General features: G+C 42.8%; 1 protein-coding gene and 1 non-coding gene across 2 annotated transcripts in view; both read left to right on the forward strand.

The window, feature by feature from the left end:
* The window catches only part of LOC5577314 (LIM/homeobox protein Awh), a 128,602-nt gene that overhangs the window by 21,614 nt on the left and 81,430 nt on the right, over positions 1 to 25,558 (forward strand). The gene's annotated exons all lie outside the window — the stretch shown is intronic.
* Positions 11,458 to 11,529, forward strand: Trnac-gca. Its single transcript has one exon. It is a non-coding gene; the product is annotated as a tRNA-Cys (tRNA).

Here is a 25,558-nt window from a genome sequence, read left to right on the forward strand (position 1 = left end):
CGTTAACTTGGCGGTCGTATCTTGGAAACAACCTCTTACTTTTTGTAGTTCGTCATCCAGATTTCAGCCAATTCGGTCTACCAGAAGCTGAGATACAGACCCCAAAACTTGGGCATGTGCACGCACACGAAACACTGTGTTTTATTTTCTCGATTTCATGCGCTTTTTGAATAGCGCTCAAACCGTTGATTTTAGCGATATAGTTTTTTGGGAGAAGTTCCGATATAGTATATTAAGGCGAAGTAGGCCGTCATTGAAATTGTTGTTGTTGCTTCAAAAGGTAGCGTGATGCAAAAACACGGGTTTTCTCATAAAAAACAACTTTGTAGAAAACACAAAAAATGATACAAATCTTGGAAAAAAGTTGTAATAAAAAATATGATTTTAGGGGCTATATCTCAAAAAGTATAAGAGATAGAAAAATCGTGTCTTGGACAAAGTTGTGTGGCGGTACCACGAATAATTGAATTTAAAATGAATATTAGTTTAAGTTGTACAGAATAATTTCCTTATGTTGAATTATATCATTGAATTACCCCCTGTATATAGACCACTCACTTTGAATGAAATACTGAATTCGAGTTCATTTGTTCATTTGCTCCACTCTGCATACCATTTGTATAAGTTCGTTGTTAGATTCTGCCTCTGAGCGATTTTTGACCTTCGCGAAATTCTATTTGTAATTTCCGGCAACATAGATTTGCAAATCTCGCGCCTAATCTGAGGATCCCTGAACTTGATTTTTTCACTTCGTTCTGGTTTGTGGAAGAGGCGAGAGCGGTCCTAGTAGTCTAAACGCGTCGTGGTGTGAAGTTCTAGGTGAACCAGAGTTAAACGTGAAGAGACCTTTAGGTTACTAATTTAGATTTTTCCCTTATTTCCCTCAAGTAGTTAGGCCAAAGTTAATTGCCGTGGTAGTACTTTGTGCAAGTTGGCGGTTATTATTCCGTGGTGCTATGTCCGTGGGTATATTATAAGTTAAGGCCGTGTGTCGGCATGTTTCCGTTGATAGGATTTGTGGCTAGTTGCAAGGCCCGTCACACCACACTCAATCGTCGTTTTTTCTATTTTGGTCATTTACTGGAGAGGTTGACTCCGAAATCAACCAGACAGCTTTTTAATCGAACGAAGATTCGTTCGAGGTGTTTTAGTCTTGTTTTCCCGTGATGATAATCATCGCAAGCATTACTTTGTCGTCGGCGAAAATCACCTTTATGCACTCTGGTTTTATCTATTTGCACGACTTTGGTCGTGAGGCATTTCGTTTCCCTGATCAGCCAGCTTGTTTCCCGCCCATTCATTTGGGAAAAATCAGAACCCTCCCCTGAAGGGTCTTAATTGGGTCGGGCAACCTTTCAATCTCGGTAAGTGGTCTCCATCGGGAGTGGTACAAAAGCCATTTTTACTTGTTCCCGGGAAACTCAGGCTGTCGGGTTACAGTTGTTTTAAATTGCCAATTCTACAACTTTGTTGAAGACACCATTTGTTTTAAATGTTTTGAAAAAAAAAAACAGTTTTCTATCTCACTGCTAGGTGCATTGATGACAAAACTTTTTGCGTCAAAAGATGCGCTTTAATATACCTAGAAACTTTTCCGAACAAAATATATCGCTCAAATCAACGGTTTGGGCGCTATTCAAGAAGGGCATGAAATCGACAAAATAAAACACAGTGTGATGCGGCTGAAAACCAAAGTTCGAGTCCACCGATGAAACAGAGGACGCCGTGCAGGATTTGCAGGAAAGTGGATCGCCGAATCTTCAACTGCGAGAGGTTCAAACGGTTCCAGTTCGCCGAACGTTGAAAAGCAGTACGCAAGTGGAGGCTGTGCCGAGTATACCCCATCAGGCATAAAGACGTTTGGCATAAGGACGTTAGGCATAAGTATGTTAGGCATAATGGACGTTAGGCATAAAGACATTAGGCATAATGGATGTTAGGCATAAAATACGTTAGGCATAATGGACGTTTGACATAAAATTACTTGCGTGTGTGCCATTCAAAACTCTTGTCATTTCGAAAATTATTTGGGTCCATTTTCAAATTCCATAACGTTGATGGGGGTGGGTGGATGTTCTTAAGATGTAACAGCTCATAAGTGAACATTCCATAATTAATTGGTTAGTTATAAATTACTATTTTCGGTGTTTTTAAATTTTACAATTATTCCATTATCGCAAGATATGGAATAAGATTGTTGTCATGGTCATTGTTATCATTCTAAAGTCTAGCTTAATCCATTATTGTAAGTATGTATTCATGTTTGCGATGTGCAAGTGTTATTAATTTCTAGAAATGTTCGTTTTGGTGAGTATATGCCATATTTTGTTATATTTCTCTTACATAATTGCGTTAATTCTAAAGAAGATTTCCATATAATTTTTAGTACTTGATTAACTTCAAGACAACAATCTAGAGTTAAGTCAAAAATTCATATTATGAACTTCAACAATAATATTCTGGTAGTGTGACACCAAGAAGAGCGCTACATTCCAACTTCGAGTCTGCTCATCAATTTAATGTAGTGAGAACAGTTCCTTTGCCTCTTTTGCCAACAATTTTCGATATTTTCAAACAATTTTGAACAACCACATATTTAAGCACCTTGAACATATATGAAATTCGTCGAGTTTGAAAAGTAAAATTTGATTTCAAAGTCAATTTATCAGTCAAATCAATTTAACATAGCATAGTATTCAGAACTTAGCATGACGCGCATTTTTTATGGAAATATTTACATCTACAATTCCAAAAACTATTAGAACAGCAAGAATCCACAAAACAGCATATTATTGGAAGAAGGTGATTTTTTAACAGCCTTCTCTTCCAGATATTAAATTAAACGTATAATTATAAAGAAGAGCCTATGATTCAAAGAAGGGATAATTTATGATGGAAGTATTAAGAGTAATAATGACATTAATTACTGAATAAGTATGTCTCGAAAGAACAGTTTAATTATAAAAGAAAAACAAAATGCTGATTAAAACATTAGCAGCACTAACTCCGGTAATTTTGGCGACAGTATAACTATAAAGAACAGCCTTCAATTTAAAGAAGGGATAATCTCTGATGAAAAAATTGCCAATAATATGTGTACAACTAAACTCAAAAGATAAGCGGCAGTTACAGTGTCGTTCTTATTCTTGGCATTACGCCCCAACCCAAGTTCTTAGTTAAGTGTTCTAGGAGCACTTCCACAGTTAGGGGTCATGTACAAATTATGTAATGCTCCAAGGGGAAGAGGGGGTCAAGCCAAGAGTGACAAGCCTTACAAAATTTTCGAAGGACTTATACAAATAACGTGACAAAAGGGGTGAGGGGATCGAAAAAGTCGAAATTTAAAGTGACATAATTTGTGTACCATCTTTTATTAAGCAAAAGTTTGCTTTGGCAAAGTAATAATTTTTCATTCTTATTTGTGCACGATACATGAGCACGATTATTCATGGCCAAGGACCATGGATCTATTTGGAACCGAACTAAAATACCTTCAGCATGGCTTGACTCTATGGTAACAGAAGTTACCACATGCTAATCATTTAATCAAGTGGTGTCCTAGAAATTGACCTCAAAGGATTCACAACTATGGGACGACTGCAAGACAATCGCATTTCAAAGGACACACTGTTATCATTGGAGCCCTCTACAATTACCAAAAAAGTCAGCTCACATTTTTTACCAATTTCAGTTTTCATTTTGGAAATTATGCCTATCGTCCATTATGCCTAATGACCATTATGCCAAACATCCATTATGCCAAATGTCCGTTATGCCTATCGTATTTATGCCTATCGTACTTATGCCTAACGTCCTTATGCCTAACGTATTTATGCCTAACGTCGTGCACCCGGCTGTGCAAATTATACCTGAATTAGCATGGTGGAGCAGGCTGCAAGTTGATCTTGATCTTGATCTTTGCAACATCGACGGCTGCAAGGAGCGCCACAATCCACTCTTTCATTCAGGGAGATCAGCTGCGAGCTGCAACATCCATGTTATCCAGCCAAAACCATTCGTCATCTACCGCTTGATGCCCGTCACCCTCCACAGCGGAATGTTCTCCGCATCGCGTTTCTGGATGAAGGGATCGTCGTATACGCTGGTGGAGAAGTCGCTAATTAACCACTTTGGTGATCGTGGAGTAACGCAACCGCTGCGGGTCACATGGATGCTTGAAGCTGCCGCATCAAACGTTTCGAAAGTGGTTCAGCAGTTCACACACCTCCGAGGGCTACCGATCGTTGGCTTCCAGCAAGCAGCCCCGCAGATTCTGATCGGCCGGCAAGATGTTCACCTGTCGATGCTACTTGAGTCGTGGATAGGCCACCCCGAAGAGCCAATAGCGGTCAGGTCCAATCTTGGATCGGTCCAATGGTGAAAATGTAGAGGGAGGAATCATCGGGCACCACACGTGTACCACCGTGACAAACCAAGATCTCCACGACTTACTGGAGAGCTACTATACGCTGGAAGAGTCCGACGCTACTATACGCTGGAATTTCCGACGCTTTGCTTCCCGAGCTGAAAGAGGATAGAAGAGTGAAAGAAATTTTGAAGAAGACAACGAAGCGGATCGGCGATCGATTCGAAACTGGACTGCTTTGGAAGCATGATGACCCGGAGTTTCGCGATAGCTTCCCGATGGTGGTGAAGCGTCTCAAGTGCCTGGAGAATTGTCTGAGGAAGGATCCAGATCTCTACGCCAAAGTCCGCTCGATGATCGCCGACTATTTGATCAAAGGGTACGCACACAAAGCAACACCGTCAGAGCTAGTGACTTTCGACTGCAGCAAGGTGTGGTATGTACCACTGAACATCATCTATTATCCCAGGAAGAAGAAATCCCGCCTGGTAGTGCGAGAAGTAAAAGGCGTGTCGCTGAATTCCAAGCTGCTGAAGGGTCCGGATATGCTGACTGCCCTGCCGGCAGTGAAGTATTCTGCAAGTTTAGATAGCGAGCGGTTGGATTCGGTGCAGATATCAAGGAGATGTATCACCAGCTGCGGATCCGAGAAGCAGAGGTTTCTATTCCAGAACAAACCTCCAGAAAAGCCGGAGGTGTACGTGATGGACGTGGCAACGTTTGGATCCACGAGTTCGTCATGCTCCGCACAATACGAAGAACTTGAATGCGAAGGTTTGCCGGACGGGGTAGCGAAGGCGATCGTCGAGTGTGTAGATACGGTCGACCATGCAGTGAAGCGAGCGAAGGAAGTTCAGCACGGCTTTGAGCTCTGCAGCTGGGTCTCCAACTCCGAAACGATCCTGATAGAAATGGCAGAACGGGAAACGGATCAGTGCGTCTGCTTCAGCGAAAACGAAGAGTCTAGCGCCAAGCGCGTGTTGGGGATCGTGTGGAGCCCGGCAAGGACGAGTTTTCAGGATGAACCGATCGACGAAGTTTGCTTAAAGAAGTGGAACAACTGGATCAGAAGATTCCCAGAAGTCGAGGGCGTTCGCATTCCCGTTATTTCTTCCAGGGATGTCGTACCATAGACTACAGCAGCCTTTAGCTCCACGTTTTCGTGGATGCAAGCCAGGGCAGCAGCATACGTCCGAAACGAGACGACAAACGGGCCGTTGTGCTCCCTCGTGATGTCGAGATCAAAGGTGGCCCACTTGATCAACTATCAATTCCCCGCTTAGAGCTGCAGGCAGCAGCCCTTGGAGCAAGACTTGCAAATTCTGTCGTCGGCGTTCTTTCCCTCGAGGTGAAGCAACGTTTCATGTAGTCAAACTCGAAGACTGTTCAGTCATGAATCCACTCCGACCACCGGCGATACAAGCAGTACGTGACGTTTAGGATCAGCGAAATCCGTAGGCTGACGAAAATTGCGGAGTGGCGCTAGGTGTCAACAAAGTGCAACGTACCTGATGCGTTGACCAAGTGGGAGAAAGGGAACACCTTCCGATCCGATGGGCCGTGGTTCCGTGCCCCAAAGTTTCTCTACCAACCGGAGGACAATTGGCCGGAGCAAGAGCACATCACACCGAATGTCCCCGAAGGATTCTGAGCGAGTCTACATTTCCACGATATTTACATATATTTTGCAATTGAATTAGATAGACAAATTGGTGTGAAATTTGCGAAAAAAAAATTCACGTCTTCTCGGAGAGAATCGAACTCACAATTCCCTGTTCGATTCACCTAAAAGGCGTGAAACTTTTTCGTAAATATCACATCAATTTTTCCATCTAATTCAATTGAAAAATATATGTAATGTTTAGTTTTTCGGTAGTTGTTAAATATCCACTCGGCTGGTTAGCCGTAAACCACAAACCATAATCAATTAAACAGGAAATTAGGACGCTGAAAAAATCAACAGCTGCAGAGTAGTACCTATCACCAGCGAGTAGCACACAGGAACGTGGAAATTGCCGTAAACGATAGCGCTTTTGCATCGCAAACTTACGAGCACAGATGAAGCGCATCGCACGCCGAACTTTCCAAGGTTCAGCCATACCTGCGTGGACAAATGCGGACCGGTGACAGTGGCTGTCGGCCGCAAAACGGAGAAACGATATATCTGCCTTTATCACGTACATGACGACGAGGGCTGTTCACCTTGAGATCACTCACAGCCTGACGATTCAAGCATGTCTGATGGCCATACGTCAATTCGTTCGCCGTAGAGGAAAACCGTTGGAGTTCTACTCCGACAACGGCACGAACTTCCAAGCGGCAAGCAAGGTGATCGTGCAGCAGATTCAAGCCCCGAGCAGGGACGAGTTCACGGTTTTCAGAACCCGGTGGAATTTCAACCTACCTAGCGCACCCCATATGAGAGGTCTGAGAGCGACTGGTTCGGTCAGTGAAGGCAGCACTCACCGTGCTGAACGATGGTCGAACGTTAACCGACGAAGTGTTGCAGACGACGTGCACGGAAGCCGAAGGCCTGATTAACTCACGGTCGCTAACGTACGTCGGCCTAGAACCAAGGGCGTTGATGCCGAACCACTGTGTTCGTGATGGCTCGGGATCGCTACAAGCGTTCACATCATCTAGCGGGACAGCTTTGAGCTGTCAGTGAGTATATTGGTACACGAGAGGGAGAAGGCTAGTAAACAAAACATAATTACAGCTAAGGAGAAAATCCAAATGGTCAGTCAAGAAAAGGTTTCGCGAAACAGTATTGAGAATTGAAACCAGTTCATTTTTACAAATAATTTAGTTGGAATTATTGGTGGAAAAGTTATTATAATTATGATAAAACACTCTTGTTCGATTTTCGGAGTCTTTGAAGGTAAAGCGAAATGTTGTAAATGGTAAGAATAATGTATTTTGTAAAGTAAATATTTGTATATTCAGCAAAGGAAAATTACGCGCCATACCTAAAACCGACAAGAGAATTACTCTGAACGACTATTAAATGTGAGGAACATATTAGTAAATTAATTGTAAACAAATAAAAGTTAGTTTCTAGCTGTTGCAAAAGAACAATCAGCACTGCTTTGGAAATTGGTTTCCTTAGGGTGTTGTCGCTAATCTTAAGGTGTCCACTTGGCATCAGAGTGAAACTAACAGAAGTGAAAACTTAAAGAATCATGTGCATCATTCAGACTGAACGTCTTAATATGAGTGTTTTGTAAAAAGTGCTGTAAATTTGACGTTTCAATTGTGGTTGGTCGAATGGTGCCGAAGCTGTAAATCACCCTACTGCTTTGCGGTTGTACTACGACTTTCCCACAATTTTCAAGAATATTACACATAAGAAAGGTAAAGCATCTCAAACAAGAATACCGAACCATCCTCCGTCGCCAGTAAAAGCGTTGATCTCATTTGCATTTCCTTCACGAGACATTACCACCGTGTTACGTCCGAACAGCTGTAAACTTCATCACCATTTGCGTGGACCTCGCCGAAAGTCGAAAAATCGGAATCAGAGATCCCGAGGAAGACTAATAAAAACAAATTAAATTAGCATAAAAAATCGTTCGATATCATTTTTATCGCGGGTGGTTACCAGGTCGCTGACGGGCGGCGATGAAGATAAACGCTGCAACGGTAAAGGTAATTCAAGCTGCATTTAGCTTTATCTTTATTTATTTTGATAAAGTCATGTATCTGGAGGCCATTCCGGTTCAAATTGATGATCAAACTTTTGGGAACGATTTTTTTTTTCGTACTGACCCTTCCACGACATGCAAATAAATTATTACAACTGCTTATAAAAACTTTTATAACTAGGTAGATAGCTATAGAAATGTTAACAGAGTTACCGATGCACTCACTCATAAATCGAGGAAATGTTATAATATATAAAATTGTTCACAAACATTTCGTGCAACTCGTTTTACTTTGTGTGATGGCAAAACGGGCCACACTCAATTTAGTATGGTGCACTTGCACTTTAAATTTAATAGTTGAGCACTTTTGAACCACTCATGTGGGCTTTGTGGTCATTCCGTTAGAGTCAACTGGTACACAGGCGCATTGTGTTATAAAGTTTGAGTTCGAATCCCGCTTCAGCTGGGAAAGCAGCATAGCATAGCATTTATTGACTGTACATGCCTATGGTTACTACTCCGTGATTGATCGGAAGTGGTGAGAATTGCACTTCGATCCAGATGAATAAGGGATGGGACTTTCCGCTTATTCTCAAAGTGCGCATTTTATCAGATCTCATATTATTGATCAATAACGGCGCCGGCCAAGTCTTTACAGTCAATGGGGATGGAGAAGGTATGTTAGGGTGCAATGATTGTTGCTTCTAGAGACCGAGAAAACATCTGCATCTTCACAATCACTACGGGAAGCTGTTTATTATAGTTCATTTGAAAATTCAAATGTTGCAAATTTTATATTTTTAAAACAAATACTGCCACCTATAGCTCGTGACTATATACTTCATTTTGTTTTTTGAACGATTTAAGAATGTTTAAAAATATGTTTTAAGCGATTTTTTTATTAAGCTGGTATGGGGTAACATTGATCACTTAAACAACGTTCGGTAATATTGAAAATGTCATTACTTACTTAAATCATGGCCCTGAAGCCGAATATGAAGACCAAACGCTTACAATTCATTTACTTTTTGAGTTATTTTAAAATAAAAAACACCTCGAACCACGGAATACACCTAGGGTAAGCAATTTCCTAAGGGAAATTCACATGCTTAACTGTAATTCGGTAATGTTGCCTAATTGAACATGCTTATGAAAGTTTTGACAACGGAATCGTTTTCGGCGATGCCGTTTTTAGTAAGAACCGCATTTTACTTGCTCATCTCGTTGACAGAACTTATGTGAGACGCGAATGTTTGGTAGTGTCCTCCTTAACCATTAAAATCATTGTTTCGAAAAGTTGCCAAATTTACGAATAAGGTAAACGCAATTTTCACAAAAATTAGTTTTATTAGATCATAAATATATAAAAGGGAAGCACCATTCATAGTTTGGAAATGTTCCATCAATAAATGATAATGCGATCTTTTTACGAGATGAGTCATCGCAGGCTTCGTGGGCTTACGTTAAGCGTCGTCCGTCGTCTAGGCGTATTGTACCACGGGGTGTGGGTTAGATTTCCGCTCCAGTCGGTGGAAACTTTTCGTCAAACGAAAAAATCATCGCTGGGCTACTGGGTGTTTCGTGTTGTTCGTTGCCAAATTGTAAGTGATTCGTTACGTTTTGTATCCCCCACCGAGCAGGAGCACTGCCTCTCGGTGGTGGCCAATAAATTAGTTAAAGGAGAATATCGTTCGTCATTTTGTCTGCCCCTTCAGGACCAAAAATAATCACAACGTAGGGCCTGGTCAACCCTGGACGAAACATTGTGGTTCCACAAAAGGACGCAGGGGTCCGGATGGATGGCGATGATCCAGAGATGGACGCAACTGTCCCAACAGATGGACGGCGAGGTCCGATTGGGCGACACTTCGGCCCGGGTTGAGTTGTCCGTTGACAGTCCGTCACTCGTCGATCGTTTCTCCGGGTGTCCGTTATCCTGGTCACGGCACCAATGTTTCGTCCAGGGTTGACCAGGCCCTACGTTGTGATTAACTATGTGGTCCCGAAAGGGCAGACGAAATGACGAACGATATTCTCCTTAAACTAATTGATTGCCCACCAGAGAGGCAGTGCTCCTGCTCGGTGGGGGATACTCTGGGTAACGATAACAGCTTACAACTGATTTGATTACAGAAAACATGCCTCTTTTATACACTATAGGTAGTACGGTAGAGCATAACATTACAATACTGTAATGCGCCGACAGGCTAGCATCACGCAGCCCAACACAAGAGCTTCAAAGCAATTGGGCTGCTTGCTGCTAGCTGGCGGAGAAACAGATGAAATTAAATGAACACTACTGCGCTTCTGCCGTAGTTGAGTACGCCTAACAATCAATGGGAGAGTCGTTGCGGTGAGACCGAACAGTATGTGTATATTAAAATCAAATGAAACAGGATTAAAGGTTTACGTCGACACTTGTAGTGACGAATCATCCATAGTTTGTTTGAAAATTACATAAACACAATGTACAATACAATAAAAATTGTTATCATAAGCATGAAACGAGCTCACCAGTTGACAACCCATCTTCTCTTCGCACTCGAACAACACAAACCGAATACGATTGATCTTGATTCCGTCGCTCCCCACACATGAATATGCTACTAAGGTGGTTCAAAACTTGGTTTTGCTCCACACCACCACTCAAGCAATTCTAGATCAAATTCTGAATGTTCTCCCAAAATTTAAACTCATTTAGATGAAAAATAAGACCGCACAAGCCTTTAAAATTTTGTTTGGGAATTACTATGGAAAAAGCAAGCAATTCAATCAATCGGTCATAGTGTTTGCCCATGTGCTTGAGGATTAGAGCTATGCTGATGCTGTTCATAAGCTATAACTTTGCCTACCTTGTTCGTATACCATACCATTAGCATAGAATATTTAGATTTAGAAAAATCTAAACAAAAGCAGCGAGTTATTCATTAGATCTGTAAACATCAAATTTTGATATTTTTTAGTAAATCCTGGAATTAAATTTCAATATTTTCTTTAGATTTTTTATCTCTTATGTCAAACAGGTAAATAACACGTTTCATTGTCAGTACTTTGCTTCTGCTCGGGCACGTCTATTCACTAGCAAGCGAGGTTTAAAATTCGCTTTGGCCAGCAAAATAGGTGAAGAACTTTGATAGATAAGATTTACAAGCAAGCTATCTTGTACCGTGCATGTTTCTATGTGGTGATAGCCATCAAACTTTTGCAACAAAAATAGCACAAGGGATGGTACATAAATTATGTCACGCTAAATTTCGACTTTTTCAACCCCCCCGCCTTGTCACGTTTTTTGTATGAGTCTTTCGACAATTTTGCAAGGTTTGTCACGCTTGACTTGACCCTATCCCCCCACTTGGAGCGTGACGTAATTTGTGCATGACCCCTAACTAGATTTCGTTCTGACAGAGTTTTAGTTTGAACAGTTACACTACATCATCGAGTAGCAAAGGGGGTATAGCTCAGTGGTAGAGCATTCGACTGCAGATCGAGAGGTCCCTGGTTCAAATCCGGGTGCCCCCTGAATGATTTTTTCTAAGGAAAAAGGCAACACCAATGACAGATTTTAATCTTGCATTCTTCTAATTCTTCTTCTTCTAGGCATTGAACAGAGACTGCTTCTTTGCTTATTGTCTAAGAGCACTTTTACACTTATAAACTGAGAGCTTATATTAAATTACTTAAGCGAACGGTCTTAACCCGTATGAAAGTAGGCAAAAGGATGTAGCGAGATAGGTTACAGATGAAGACACATAAAGACTATATTTCACTGTAAATATAATTAACGGCAACCACTTGTATTTGACAAAGCAGAGTTTATATAATTTCAAACAGATGTTTGCCATATTTCACATATTGCATTACAAAATCAAAACATTGTCAATGTTAATTTCAATTTTTCAGTTCCATAAAATATTTTCATTTGGCCGGTGGAAACTAGAATTTTCAGATACATAACAATGAATGTAAATCACTTTATTAAGCAGTAATTTCAAAGACTTGCATCGATCACTGCTTCACATAGACAACGATAATTGAGTGATTTGCTTTGATGTTACAACCATTAATTCTTTATCAATGTTCCGTCATGCCGCCTCGAGACGAACCACTCAGAGAGCACCATTGCCATGATGCATTGAAGCAATCTTGAAAAAATGGTCAAGAGAAGCACTACCTACCGTAAAACAGGATTTCACGGATCATCGGATCGATTGTTGTTGGCAGCACTTTTTTTATGTGACGGAGGCGCATGTTTTCACTAGGATGGCGGTGCACAGTGGCAAGATGGCCAAGCGAACAAAATAAATTCGACATTTCCAGTATTTTCATACAAAAAAAACCTGACTTAATCCACCGATGGTGAGACTGAACCCTTCTTACATTTCCATACAGGTATGAGATAATTATTATTCATCATTCATTTGGAACCTTGTACCAGTACAGTGGGGTTTCGCTCGTTGGGGTTCCGCTAAATGGAATGACTCGATGGTTGGATGTTCGCTGGTTGGAAAATATTCCAACTAAAAGCACTCAAATGTCAACAGAAAATGTCAAACTGACTTTGACGTCTGAGAATCGTCGCTTTGAAGTCTCCATATATAGAATAAATGCGTATGTAATGTGCGTTTTGTGGCGATTTGCTGTCCAGATGCGTTCGTGTGGAGCATTTTCACCAACTGTCAGTCTTTCCTACTAACGGGTCGGATTCGCTAGATGGAAGGCAGTCGTGTTCCAACCAGCGAATCCCCGGTGTATAACTAAACTTTAGGATGTTGTGACTATGTTCTATCTGCCCTAATAGTTTAATGGTTTGCAAAAAAGTCCAGGAAACTGCACGTCAAAAGGCGGATATCAAACTTTATTAGTTTTCATACGCTTATTATCATAGTTTAAGAGGGTCTATAAACCCATGTTGCCATCCTGTAAAATAATATCGAAAAATGAAAAATTGATGTCCTAAAATGATTTTGCCAGCGATTTTTTTAAGATTTATGTGCAGGTTTAAATTAAAAAACACACATACACACACACATACGCACACACATACACACACACATACACACACATACACACACACGGACATGTGCTCAGTTCGTCGAGCTCTATCGATTGGTATATGAGACTTGGCCCTCCGGGCCTCGGATCAAAAGTCGGTTTTTCAAGCGATCTTTATACCCTTCTTATGGTTGTAAGAAGGGTAAAAAGGGGAATTTTAGAGATTTTTGAAAATAATGATTTTTATCTCTGTAATTTATAATTCGATTGCTATATGATTGTGAATGATATCCGAGCTTTCAATCGACGAAAAAAGAGCTTAAATTGGATTTAAAATAGCTGAAAAATTGATCAAAATGTAAAAAATATGAATATTTCAGAGAATTTTTTTTTCCAGTACTTTAAAAAATTCTTCCAATGATATCTCTGAAACTAGTAATCCGATTTCAATGAAAATTTGAAGGCTTATGAGTGAATGTCAGAGCTTTCATTAGCCGATAAAAGAACTTAAATCGGTTCAAAAATGGCTGAGATATCGATCAAAATGCAGACAGTTGAAAATATAAGAATATGCTTTTTCTAGTACTTCACGATACTGTTTGAATCATAACTCTGTAACGAAATGTCCGATCGCAATGAAATTCAATAGCGTTCTATGGGAATGTTGTAGCTTTCTTTTAAAGCTAAAAGTGTTTAAATCGGTTGACAAACGGCTGAGATAATTGAGTGACATTTTTTGTAACACACGCACACACATACACACACACATACACACACATACACACACATACGCACACACATACACACACACATACACACACACATACACACACACGGACATGTGCTCAGTTCGTCGAGCTCTATCGATTGGTATATGAGACTTGGCCCTCCGGGCCTCGGATCAAAAGTCGGTTTTTCAAGCGATCTTTATACCCTTCTTATGGTTGTAAGAAGGGTAAAAAAGGTAAAAGGTACAAGGTACTCCAATCTATTTTTTTGTTTCTCTATTGAGATTCTGCTCATAGATAATCAGATACATAAAAAAGAGTTAAAAATATTGCCATGTTATGGTCTCAAAATAAGCATTTGCTTAATGTGTACATTAGACTGGCCCTTAAACAAAAAAGTTGTAAAACTCAACGGGGCACCCCCTAGATATGTACCTTTGGGTAAGAGAAAAGCTCTCTCAAAATTTCAACTCATTTGGTTGCTCCCCCAGCTGGCGCTTTCAATTTGAAGTTTGTATGGAATATTCGTTTCAAATATATTGAAAATTGACCTTATGTCGTTTCGTATACTAGTTAATCGCGTTCAATTATGCCCAGAATGACAAATTCACTAGTTGATACCCTAATGAACATAGTTGCAGAAGGTTGTATCTGGATTTAAGCTCATTTTCATTAACCTTTCAGTTGTTGAAAGTTAGGCTTAGATCACATATATGCATGCACCTTGCACCGCAGCACGCCCAGCGTCATAGGTGGCAACTTTATTTTTCTCCCATACTGTGCTGGGCCAGTCTAGTGTACATTATACCCCAAATCCCCCTACAGGCATTAGAATAGCACTAAAGTGCTGACACGTACAAATGATAAAAAATTCAAATACTTTTCGACACATTTTCAATACATAGCATAAGTTCTATTTTTGAAGAAGACCGGTTGCGAAAGATTTGATTGAGCTAAAACAGCTATTTTGAAGGAAAACTAAAAAATTCAAAATTGTAAAATTTGACATATCTACAATTTACATGATGCAACAACACGATTTACTCTAATCGGTCTTATACTTTTTGGAGTTACTTTAAGATTGATAAACTAAATTTTCCGACTTTTGACCACCTTTAGTCCACTGTGCGGTGGCGCAAATCACCCTCGCGCATCGAAATGAAGGAATACCCCAAGCCGCAAACTTCTCGGTTGGACAAATCAGTTCCACCGAGGAGAAACCGTTTCACTTGTTGGCTGTCCTCCACGATCGGTGCTCGTCTTTACTTAGACGTCGTCATTCCTTAGCAAACGGCAGCTACTGCCACCGACCATAATTCGACCGATCGATCGTTCGATCTCGGGCCGCGGTAATTATTTGATTATTATATTTTATTAACACACGTATATGTGTAACCTTTTGCGTTTGTACGATAAACTTGTTGCGATTAGTGTAGCTCACGCGATTATTGATTCTGTACGCTTCAATTTCGGTGAAAAGGTGGATTAACCGCGTATGGCGGCACCGTGTATAAAGGCATTATTGACGAAGGCGTAGCAAAGTTGATAAATCGAGCATATGTAGTTTTTGGTTTGTGTTCCAGTTTGAAAAAAAAAACTGGAGTCAAAACGAACTCACCAAGCATTTGTTGCAGTTTCTAACAGAAAATTGAGACATTTCTGTTGGTCCATAGTGTTACATCGGTAATGAGAATCTTATTTGAAACTAGTGGTCCCGGCAAACTTCGTCTTGCCATCAAGTAGGCTGTTGTAAAACGTCATGTAATTCCCCATACAAAATGACACATGATTCTTCTCCCGTTTTCCCGATTATTCCAGAGTCTTTCCCAAACTTTTTTCTTTCACGAACACGTCGCATCCCTTATCGAATGCAACAGTGGAAAACTCACATCAATCCGTTGATCCGTTCTCAAGTTATTTCGTGACATACGAACACCACTCCATTTTTATTTATACAGATTACATCTGGGAAAGAACGTTAAGTAAAACAGAACTTCAGATATTCGCCCACATGAAGGCATTTCAATTTGGAGTTGCTGTATCGTTCTCAAGAAACGTAGAAGTTCTATCAGAAGCTCAACACATCTCACAAAGGCTTCGTGCCGCGAGCTGAAATGTGCCGGGATAAGGATGGAAGCATTTTAACGGACGGACGCGAGATGATCGAAAGGTGGAAGCAGCACTACGATGAACACCTGAATGGAGCAAAGAACACAGGCACAGAAGGTCAGGATAGCGAAGGCGATGGCTACGTCAGCACAGCGGACAGTGGAAACCAACCAGCTCTCACGATAGGGGAAGTTAAGGTGCAAGAAAAAATGGCTCAAAATTCAGAACTGAAAAAACAGTTTTCTCCATTTAAAACAATAAATTGATGAAAATAAGAACACACAGCCTTTTTATTTGAAAAATAAAAGAGCATTGTGTTTTTATTTTCTTTGATTTGTCTATTTAAAAAGAGAAAACTGCTATTTCAGTTTTGACTTTTGCACCATTTTTACTTGGGCCTTAAGGATGCCATTCAACAGCTCAAGAACAACAAGGCCGCTGGCAAGGATGGTATCGGAACCGAACTCATTAAGATAGGCCCGGACAGGTTAGCCGCTTGTCCTTAACAGCTGATAATTAGAATCTGGTGAACGGAATAGCTACCGGAGGAGTGGAAGCAAGGCGTTATATGCCCCATCTACTAAAAGGGCGACAAACTGGAGTGTGAAAATTATCGTGCAATTACTTTTCTCAACGCCGCCTACAAAGTGCTACATGGCAGATTCTCTTCCGTCGTCTATCACCTTCTTCTTCTTCTTTCTGGCGTTACGTCCCTACTGGGACAGAGCCTGCTTCTCAGCTTAGTGTTCTTATGAGCACTTCCACAGTTATTAACTGAGAGCTTACCATGCCAATGACCATTTTTGCATGCGTAATATCGTGTGGCAGGTACGATGATACTCTATGCCCTGGGAAGTCGAGAAAATTTCCAACCCGAAAAGATCCTCGACCGGTGGGATTCGAACCCACGACCCTCAGCTTGGTCTTGCTGAATAGCTGCGCGTTTACCGCTACGGCTATCTGGGCCCCATGTCGTCTATCACCTATAGCAAACGAGTTCGTGGGAAGTAGGGAGACTTACGGCTTCGGCACCATTCGGCTATTATCGGCAATTAAATTTCAAACGCCAAATACACAGTATTTCCCTATCAAAACACATCAATGAAAACATTCAAATGATTCTTTGTTCTGTCCCATTTCCCGCTGACGAGGTTTTCGATACTGAACAAACAATATCGCCAGAGATGTCATCAATTCAAATGAACACGCCTCAAAATGCGACTGATTCGGAGCTGCCGAAGAGATTCACCAGCAGTTCTTATGGGAAAGATGCCGAAGAGAATGAGGCTGCCGACAATAGTCACACTGACAAGAGATGTTCGCAGCGTTGTAAAAACGTTTCCAAACGCATTTTGACAAATCTGTCGGTGTGAATCGATAGAGGATTGAGCAACGCATAAATGCAAATAGACAAACACGAAATTTGTCTGCTGTTGTCCGAGAAAATTACAGAAGAAGCGCGGCATCTGCTTAGCCTGCCGAGAATACGTAAGTTCCCCTACAACGGACCAGATCTTTTCCGTGTGGCAAATCCTCTAGAAATGCCGTGATTACCAGGTCCCTACGCACCATTTGTTCTTCGATTTCAAGGCGGCATACGACCATTGGCGTAGGAACAGGGGGGCCAGGGGGGCCTAGCCCCCTCCAGAATCATCCAGGCCCCCCCAGAATTTTTGCTGATACTAAAAATAAAAATTAAAAAACATTTAATTTAACATGAAGCAACATCTTTCGAATCAATGTACATGACTCTTGTTATTGACAAAAATCTCTTCAGTAGTTACGTTATTTTATGTTGTTCAATTACAGTGAGAAAACCTCGCTTGTTTTACATAACATCAGCGTGACGGTTCTAACTTCGGTGAATTTCGAGACAACCAAAAGCTCAACCGTCCAGCTGTCCATCGATCGGTTACTGTTAGAACTAGCTACTGATTGTATACGATATACACAATTTTCAACATCTTCGTTGCAAAAAACGCCATGGAATAAAAAAAAGCGTCAATATCCTGGAAGTATAATTCCCAAAATTGTTTTTTTACCCTTCTTACAACCATAAGAAGGGTATAAAGATCGCTTGAAAAACCGACTTTTGATCCGAGGCCCAGAGGGCCAAGTCTCATATACCAATCGATAGAGCTCGACGACCTGAGCACATGTCCGTGTGTGTGTATGTGTGTGTGTATTTTTTTTTTTTTTTTTCATGCATCTCTAGGAGTTAAAAAATCTTCTCAAGACTGGCCTGTATTTGTTCATGCTCATGCCACAGTGTATGGTTTGGCACTGTGTGGGATTCGCAATGGGGCGCCTACCCACTAAAAAACAGTCTCCTAGGTACACCGTCACCGTAAAGAATTCTTCTCCGGCACCACCTTGCGGTATTACTTCGAAGAAGAGGCGACACATGCTACGCGCACCCTTCATTAAGCCCTTCGGCTCCATCATTAATTTGTTAGTTCCTAATCTATGCCATGCTGAGCCCTTCGGCTCCCATTAATAATTTGTTAGTATTCCTAGTTTGTGATCTAAACATGCCATATTCAGCCATTCGGCTCACGATACCATGGGTGCCAGAAACTCCCTGACGAAGGAAGTTCTCTCGGTGCTGGACGCATGCCATTTAGCACTCCAGGTTCTCGCGCACTATTCGGATAGTCCCCGGCGGTGAATCTACCCTACCCCGACGAAGACTTCCCCGGAGGTGGAAGTTCTTCCGGTACCGATGCTGCCCGGATAGGTGCCAAGGTCGATCCTGCGATTCCGGTTGGTGGATGACTTCCGGTTCACAGGTGCCCTGACGACCAATTTGGCAAGACAATTTACACCGTCTTCAGCTCAAGGCTGCACAGACTGAACAATCACAAACATTAGGCAACGGACAACACGAAACACCCAGTAGCCCAATGATGAATTTTTCGTTTGACGAAAAGTTTCCACCGACTGGAGTGGGAATCGAACCCACACTTCATGGCACAATATGCCTAAACGACTGACGCCGCTAACCGCACGGCCACGAAGCCTACAATTTCCGGGGCTTTTCCACGATCTACTCGGTCTTGTCCCCGACGGTGGATCAAGCTTACCTACCGGTTGGGTGCCGAGGTCGGTTCGGCGATTCCGGTTGGAGACTGACTTCCGGTTCACCGGCTTGTTCCTCCCTCCACTTCCGCTGAAGCAATGACATTATTTTCGTCACCGCCATGTTCACCGCGTTCCACATCACCTCATCGCTACACATTCTATCCACTACGTTGTCTACGGTTACGTCAGCACCGCAGACCGCTGTCATCTCGCTACGTTCCGCAGCAAAACGTGGACACTCGAAAATGACGTGTTCCGGCGACTCCTCTACGACTGGGCACTCAGCGCAGAGCGGCGACTCTGCGTGGCCGAACCTGTGCAGATATTTCTTGAAGCAGCCGTGACCTGACAAGAACTGCGTCAAGTGGAAGTTGACTTCTCCATGGGATCTGCTCACCCATTTCGCCAGATTTGGAATAAGGCGATAAGTCCACCTTCCCTTCTCAGCGGTATCCCACTCGCGTTGCCATTTCACCATCGTGTCGGCTCGGGCAATCTTCCGGGCTCCTCTAGTACTACTAGCTTCGTAGCACTCCTTATCCTCTTCCAAAACGTAGCCGATAGGGACCATTCCGGCAATCACGCATACTGCCTCCGAAGATATGGTTCGGTAGGCACTCGCTACCCGCATGGCCATCAGCCTATACGTGCTGCTAAGCTTGACTCGGTTCCTCTTCGTCTTCATTGCGGTTCCCCACGCCGGGCTAGCGTACCTCAGGATCGACGTAGCCACGCTAGACAATAGCCTCCGCTTACTGCTGCAAATCGCCGAGTTATTCGGCATGATCCTGGACAGCGCCGTGACTGCCCTTGCTGCTTTCTCGCACGCGTAATCGACATGGCAGTTGAAGTTCAGCCGATCGTCGATCATTACGCCGAGGTGTTTTAGCTCCCGCTTTGAGGCTATGGTGTGTTCTCCCACTGTAATCTCAGCCTTCTGCACCACTTTTCGATTGCTGATAAGCAACAGCTCCGTTTTTTGGTGGGCTATCACCAGTTTCTTCTCGTACATCCAGTTTTCGACTGCGTCCACTGCTTCTGTAGCGAGAACCTCCACCCTTTCCAGTGAGTCACCAATGACCACAAGCGTGATGTCGTCTGCAAATCCAACGATTTTGACACCTGTTGGCAGCCTAAGCGTCAGCACTCCGTCGTACATAGCATTCCACAACGTTGGACCCAGGATAGAGCCCTGTGGAACTCCCGCATTTACCGACCTAGTCTTCTGTCCTTCGCTAGTGCTGTAGCTCAAGACCCGGTTTTCAAAGTAGCTTCCTAGTGGTCAGGTAGGATCGTGATTTTAAAATAAATCCGAGTTGGCTTGAGAGTGGAAGTGCCCGCCACCACCGCCATTGCCCCCTCCAGAAAATTTCCCACCTCGCCACTCTCCACCTGTACCAGCTGCTGTCAAACCCAAACGAACAAGCTCTTGTTGATCTGCCTTCTCGCTCTCGCTGCTGCGTATCGGAAATCAAAACATTCATCTATTTTCAAACCTGTACGAATCATCCGTCATCTAAGAAAATAGAAAGCTGTTTCCCGCTCCGTGTTATCATTACATCCATCCGAAAACGTCCCATATAATCCAGCAAGCCGCCTACATCGCTGTTGTTTCATCATTTGACCTGATTACCGCTGCCATCGACCGTGATCGTAAGTCCACTGGAAGTATTTTAGTGAGCCATTTTGTATACCACCTCAACTCGCTACACCCGTACTCTTTGCTGCCTTCTCGCCGCTCGTTGCGCCATCTAGTTTCTGAGCGTTGAACCTGATCTTCTGATAGGGTGATCCATTTTCCGTCAAGGCTAAAGATGCATACTGTCTGCGAGCAATGCGCAAATGATTTCACTGGAGCGGTGATGAAATGTGGAGGTTTCTGTTCAAGCCAATTTTGCATGAAATGTACGGGTATGACGGAGGAAACACACCGTTTACTGAATAATAACGGTCATCTCGTATGGATGTGTTTTGCTTGTCGTAATATACTCGCAAAAACACGTTTCTCTCATGCCATTTCATCTGTGAATGCTGCTAATCAGAACATCATTGATGCACTAAAAACGGAAATCAAGGACAGCATTTTGAATGATATTCGCACTGAAATACGCGATAACTTCAAAACCTTGGTTGACGCGGTTCCATCGACGCCTTTGACAATACGACCACCTCCGTTGCCTCATTCGTCAAGAAATAAGAGACAACGTGAAGCTGACGTTGATGACGACACTTCCTCAAGACGCCCACCGAAGCTGCTCTGTGGAACTGCCACTCGCAACTCTGACGTTTGTTCCGTTGCTATTGATTCGGCGGATACAGTACCAGATTTCTGGTTGTATTTGTCCGGTATCCAACCTGACGTTGTTGATGACACTGTACGGCAAATGGTACAGGAGAGCCTTGGGACAAATGAGTTTAAATTGGTGAAGCTTATTCCTAAGGGGAAAGACCAGCGTATGCTTACGTTCATCTCTTTCAAAGTTGGCATTGCCGCTGACTTGAAGGAAAAAGCTATGTCCGCCGACACATGGCCCATGGGAATCCGTTTTCGTGAATTTGAAAACCAAAACTTGCCACCAGCGGGTTTTTGGAGACCATCCGCTCCTGTTCCCGAGAATACATTACCGCAAATAACAGTCACATCAGATCATCCACTGAACGTGGCTTGATACTGAATACGGACATCGAGCAACCATCCACGCTGCCTTCTGTTCCTACTTCCTCCTTCCTCGTGTATTATCAAAATGTCCGTGGCCTCAGAACGAAGACGAGAGAGCTTTTTTTAGAACTATGCAGCTGTGATTACGAAGTCATCGCATTTACTGAAACTTGGCTGCACCCAGGTATTGCTGATTCTGAGCTTACATCTAACTATAATGTTTACCGCTGTGACCGCAACAATTCAACAAGTGAATTTCAACGTGGTGGAGGTGTTTTGATTGCTGTCAAGAAGCATCACCGGTGCGAAGTAGTTTCGATGTCAAACGGAGAAGATCTTGAGCAAGTAGTGGTGCGAATTAGACTTCCTACCAAAACGATCCACGTCTGTTGCATTTACATCAGGCCTAGTTCTGCCCCATCAGTTTACGAACAACACGCTTCTTGCATCCAAGATATTTGTGCTGGAGCTTCGATGAACGATGCCATACTATTACTAGGGGACTATAATCTACCACATCTTGTGTGGCGATACGACAACGATATAAACGCTCATCTCCCAACGAATGCATCTTCCGAATCCGAAATCTCGCTGACAGAATCAGTGATCGCATCTGGACTGTTTCAAGTTTTGAATATTCGCAATCATAACGATCGACTGCTCGACCTAGCTTTTCTGAACGATCCAGACAATGTAGAGGTGTTTGAGCCGCCTTCGCCTCTACTGAAACCTGACGCACACCATAAGCCGTTTCTGTTAAACGTTTTTCTACCCGCAATCGAAGATAACGAAAAGGACGATGTTTTACATTTCGACTTCCGGCGATATGATGCAAGCGCTCTTAGTAGAGATCTGTCTAATGTCGACTGGAATTCAATTCTCAACGAAAGCACTGTAGACGATGCAGTCAACGTTTTTTATGACGTGATCTACAACGTAATCCGCGAACATGTACCGATGAGAAAGCGCCGAACAACTCGCAGCAATAATCAACCGTGGTGGAACAATGAACTTCGTACATTGCGGAACAGGCTTCGCAAGCTTCGAAAACGATATTTCAAACATCGGTCCGAGGAAAACAGAACTCTTCTTCAAACAATGGAAAGACATTTTTCGACGCGACGAACTTCCGCTTTTCGTGAGTATATTAGGGGCTTAGAATGCAATGCCAAAGACGATCCTTCATCATTCTGGACATTTGTTAAAAGTCAGCGAAAATCAAATGGTATACCGCGTGAAGTAAGTTACCAAAATGTTCATGCCAGTTCTGCAGAAGAATCCGCAAATTTATTAGCCGATTTTCTGAAGAGCGTTTACAATGACAGACCAACACCAGTTACTCAGGAGGTACTTGATGGTGTTGTGACCTATGATCTGCATATGCCACTCCTCAATGTAACCGTCGAAGAAGTTTTCAGGCGCTTCTCTGATATCGATGCTTCAAAAGGTCCAGGACCGGATGGAATTCCGCCATTGTTTGTTAAACAATGTGCGGAAGCGCTCTCTCTTCCTGCAACAATAATTTTCAATCGATCGCTTTCAAGCGGAGTTTTCCCAGCTTTATGGAGGATTGCGTCCATCACTCCTATCCATAAGGCAGGAAACCTGAACAACGCAGAAAACTACCGTGGCATTTCTATCCTCAACTGCATTTCAAAAGTTCTAGAGAGTTTCGTTCACGAGGCATTGTATAGAACTGTACGTTCAGTGATTCCGGAATTTCAGCATGGCTTTGTCAAAGGTAGATCTACTGCAACGAACCTCATGTCTTTTGTTACATGTGTGAAAAACAGGATAGAGAAGAAACATCAAGTCGACGCTATATACATTGACTTCGCCAAGGCGTTCGATAAAGTACCGCATACCCTAACAATTGCAAAACTACGGAAAATGGGACTTCCGGAATGGATAATTGCGTGGCTAGAATCCTATCTAACCGAACGATTTGCTTTCGTTAAAGTACATGGGTATGAGTCTGCTCGGTTTACAATACCGTCTGGGGTTCCTCAAGGCAGTCACCTCGGACCACTGCTATTCGTGTTATTTATTGCAGACCTATGCGATCTGATTCAATCAGAAAAGTTATTTTATGCCGACGATTTGAAAATTTTTAAAACGATTCTCTCTCAAATGGACTGTTGCGTAATTCAACGCGATTTGGACACAATAAGGAATTGGTGCAGTGCTAACGGAATGGATACCAATGCTGAGAAATGTAAGGTAATATCATTCACTCGATCCCGAGCGCCGATTCAACAAAGTTACTCAATCGGAGTTCATGAGCTGGACCGTGTCACTTCCGTAAAGGATTTGGGAGTTGTCGTTGATAACAAGGTTACATTCAATGAACACATTGCTACAACTACTGCGAAAGCTTTTTCTCTCCTTGGGTTTCTGCGAAGAATAACGAAATCGTTCCAAGATGTGTACGCACTCAAATCAATCTACTGTACGGTAGTCCGCAGTGTTTTGGAGTACGCCGTTCAAGTGTGGTCACCATACCATGAAGTCCAAAGCAATAGAGTTGAAAGAGTCCAAAAATCATTCTTGCGATATGCTTTACGGCGCCTGCCGTGGAACGACTCGATAAGGTTGCCGCCATATGAACACCGATGCATGTTGATTGGACTGGACACGCTAGCGTCGAGAAGGATACTGCTACAGAGGGTGTTCTGTTTTGATCTTCTGACGGGGAATATCGATTGCGGAGATTTGCTTCAACAACTGAACATTCATGTCCCGAACCGTCGCCTACGCCATCCAACTTTTTTGTATATTCCGACACATCGCACTCTTTACGGGCATCATAACCCTCTACACTCTTGTTGTCGATACTTTAATGACGTTTATGATAAATTCGATTTTAATATTACTAAGATGACGTTTAAAAATAGGATAAGGCATTAAAATAAGTTTCAGTCTGTACAATTAAATTGAAAATTGAAGACGTAGAATAAATAAAATAAAATAAATAAATAAAATAGTATCTTGCACAGATAATCCGGAACCTTCATTTTATGTAACGCCACAGCAATGGCTTCCCAGCTTGCACTGTTAAAGACGTTTCTCACATCTATCGTCACGACAGCACAGTAACGGTTACCTCTACGTTTTTTTGTGCTTGCTTTGTCGGCTGTGTCAATCACTTTTTTGATGGCATCTACCGTTGACTTTCCTTTCCGGAATCCATACTGCCACTCCGACAGTCCACGCTCTCCCTCAGTGAACGCCATCAGTCTATTGAGGATGATCCTCTCCAACAGCTTTCCGAGTGTGTCAAGCAAACATATCGGCCGAAACGAGCCTGGTTCACCGGGGGGCTTACCCGGTTTCGGTAGCAGAACCAGTTTTTGCCTTTTCCACTGTGCTGGGAAATGTCCCTCATCTAAGCAGATCTGGAGTGATGTCCGGAACATATCTGGGTTGGCCGTGATAGCTGCTTTCAACGCTACGTTGGGGATACCATCAGGGCCAGGCGCTTTCTTCGGCTTCATTTTCTTGGCCGCCTCTATGAGCTCCTCATTGGTAATGATTGCTCTTTCTTCACCTTCCTGGCCATACGGTGTCGGTGGCCAGACCGTTGGCGCGTGTTGTGGGAACAACCGGTCGACGATAATCTGCAACTTCTCTGGGCATGTTTCAGCGGGTACGGCTGGACCACTGATCTTGGCCATCGCTACCCTGTATGCATCTCCCCACGGATTTGCATTGGCATCGCGACACAACTCCTTGAAGCACGTTCTCTTGCTCAGCGAAATTTCTCTTTTCAGATCGGCTTTCGCCGCCCTCAGTGTTACTCTACGCTCTTCCCTCTCACCATCGGTTTTGGCTCTTTGCATCCGTCTCCTGGCGTGGAGGCATCTTTTGCGGAGGTTGCCAAGTCTCTCATTCCACCAGTATACCGGACGACGTCTGTATTTCGGCTCGACCTTCCGTGGCATGGTAATGTCGCATGCTCGTACCAGCGCAGCCGTTAACT

This window comes from Aedes aegypti, chromosome 2 (genome assembly GCF_002204515.2).
Source record: "Aedes aegypti strain LVP_AGWG chromosome 2, AaegL5.0 Primary Assembly, whole genome shotgun sequence".
Taxonomy (NCBI): Eukaryota; Metazoa; Arthropoda; class Insecta; order Diptera; family Culicidae; genus Aedes; species Aedes aegypti.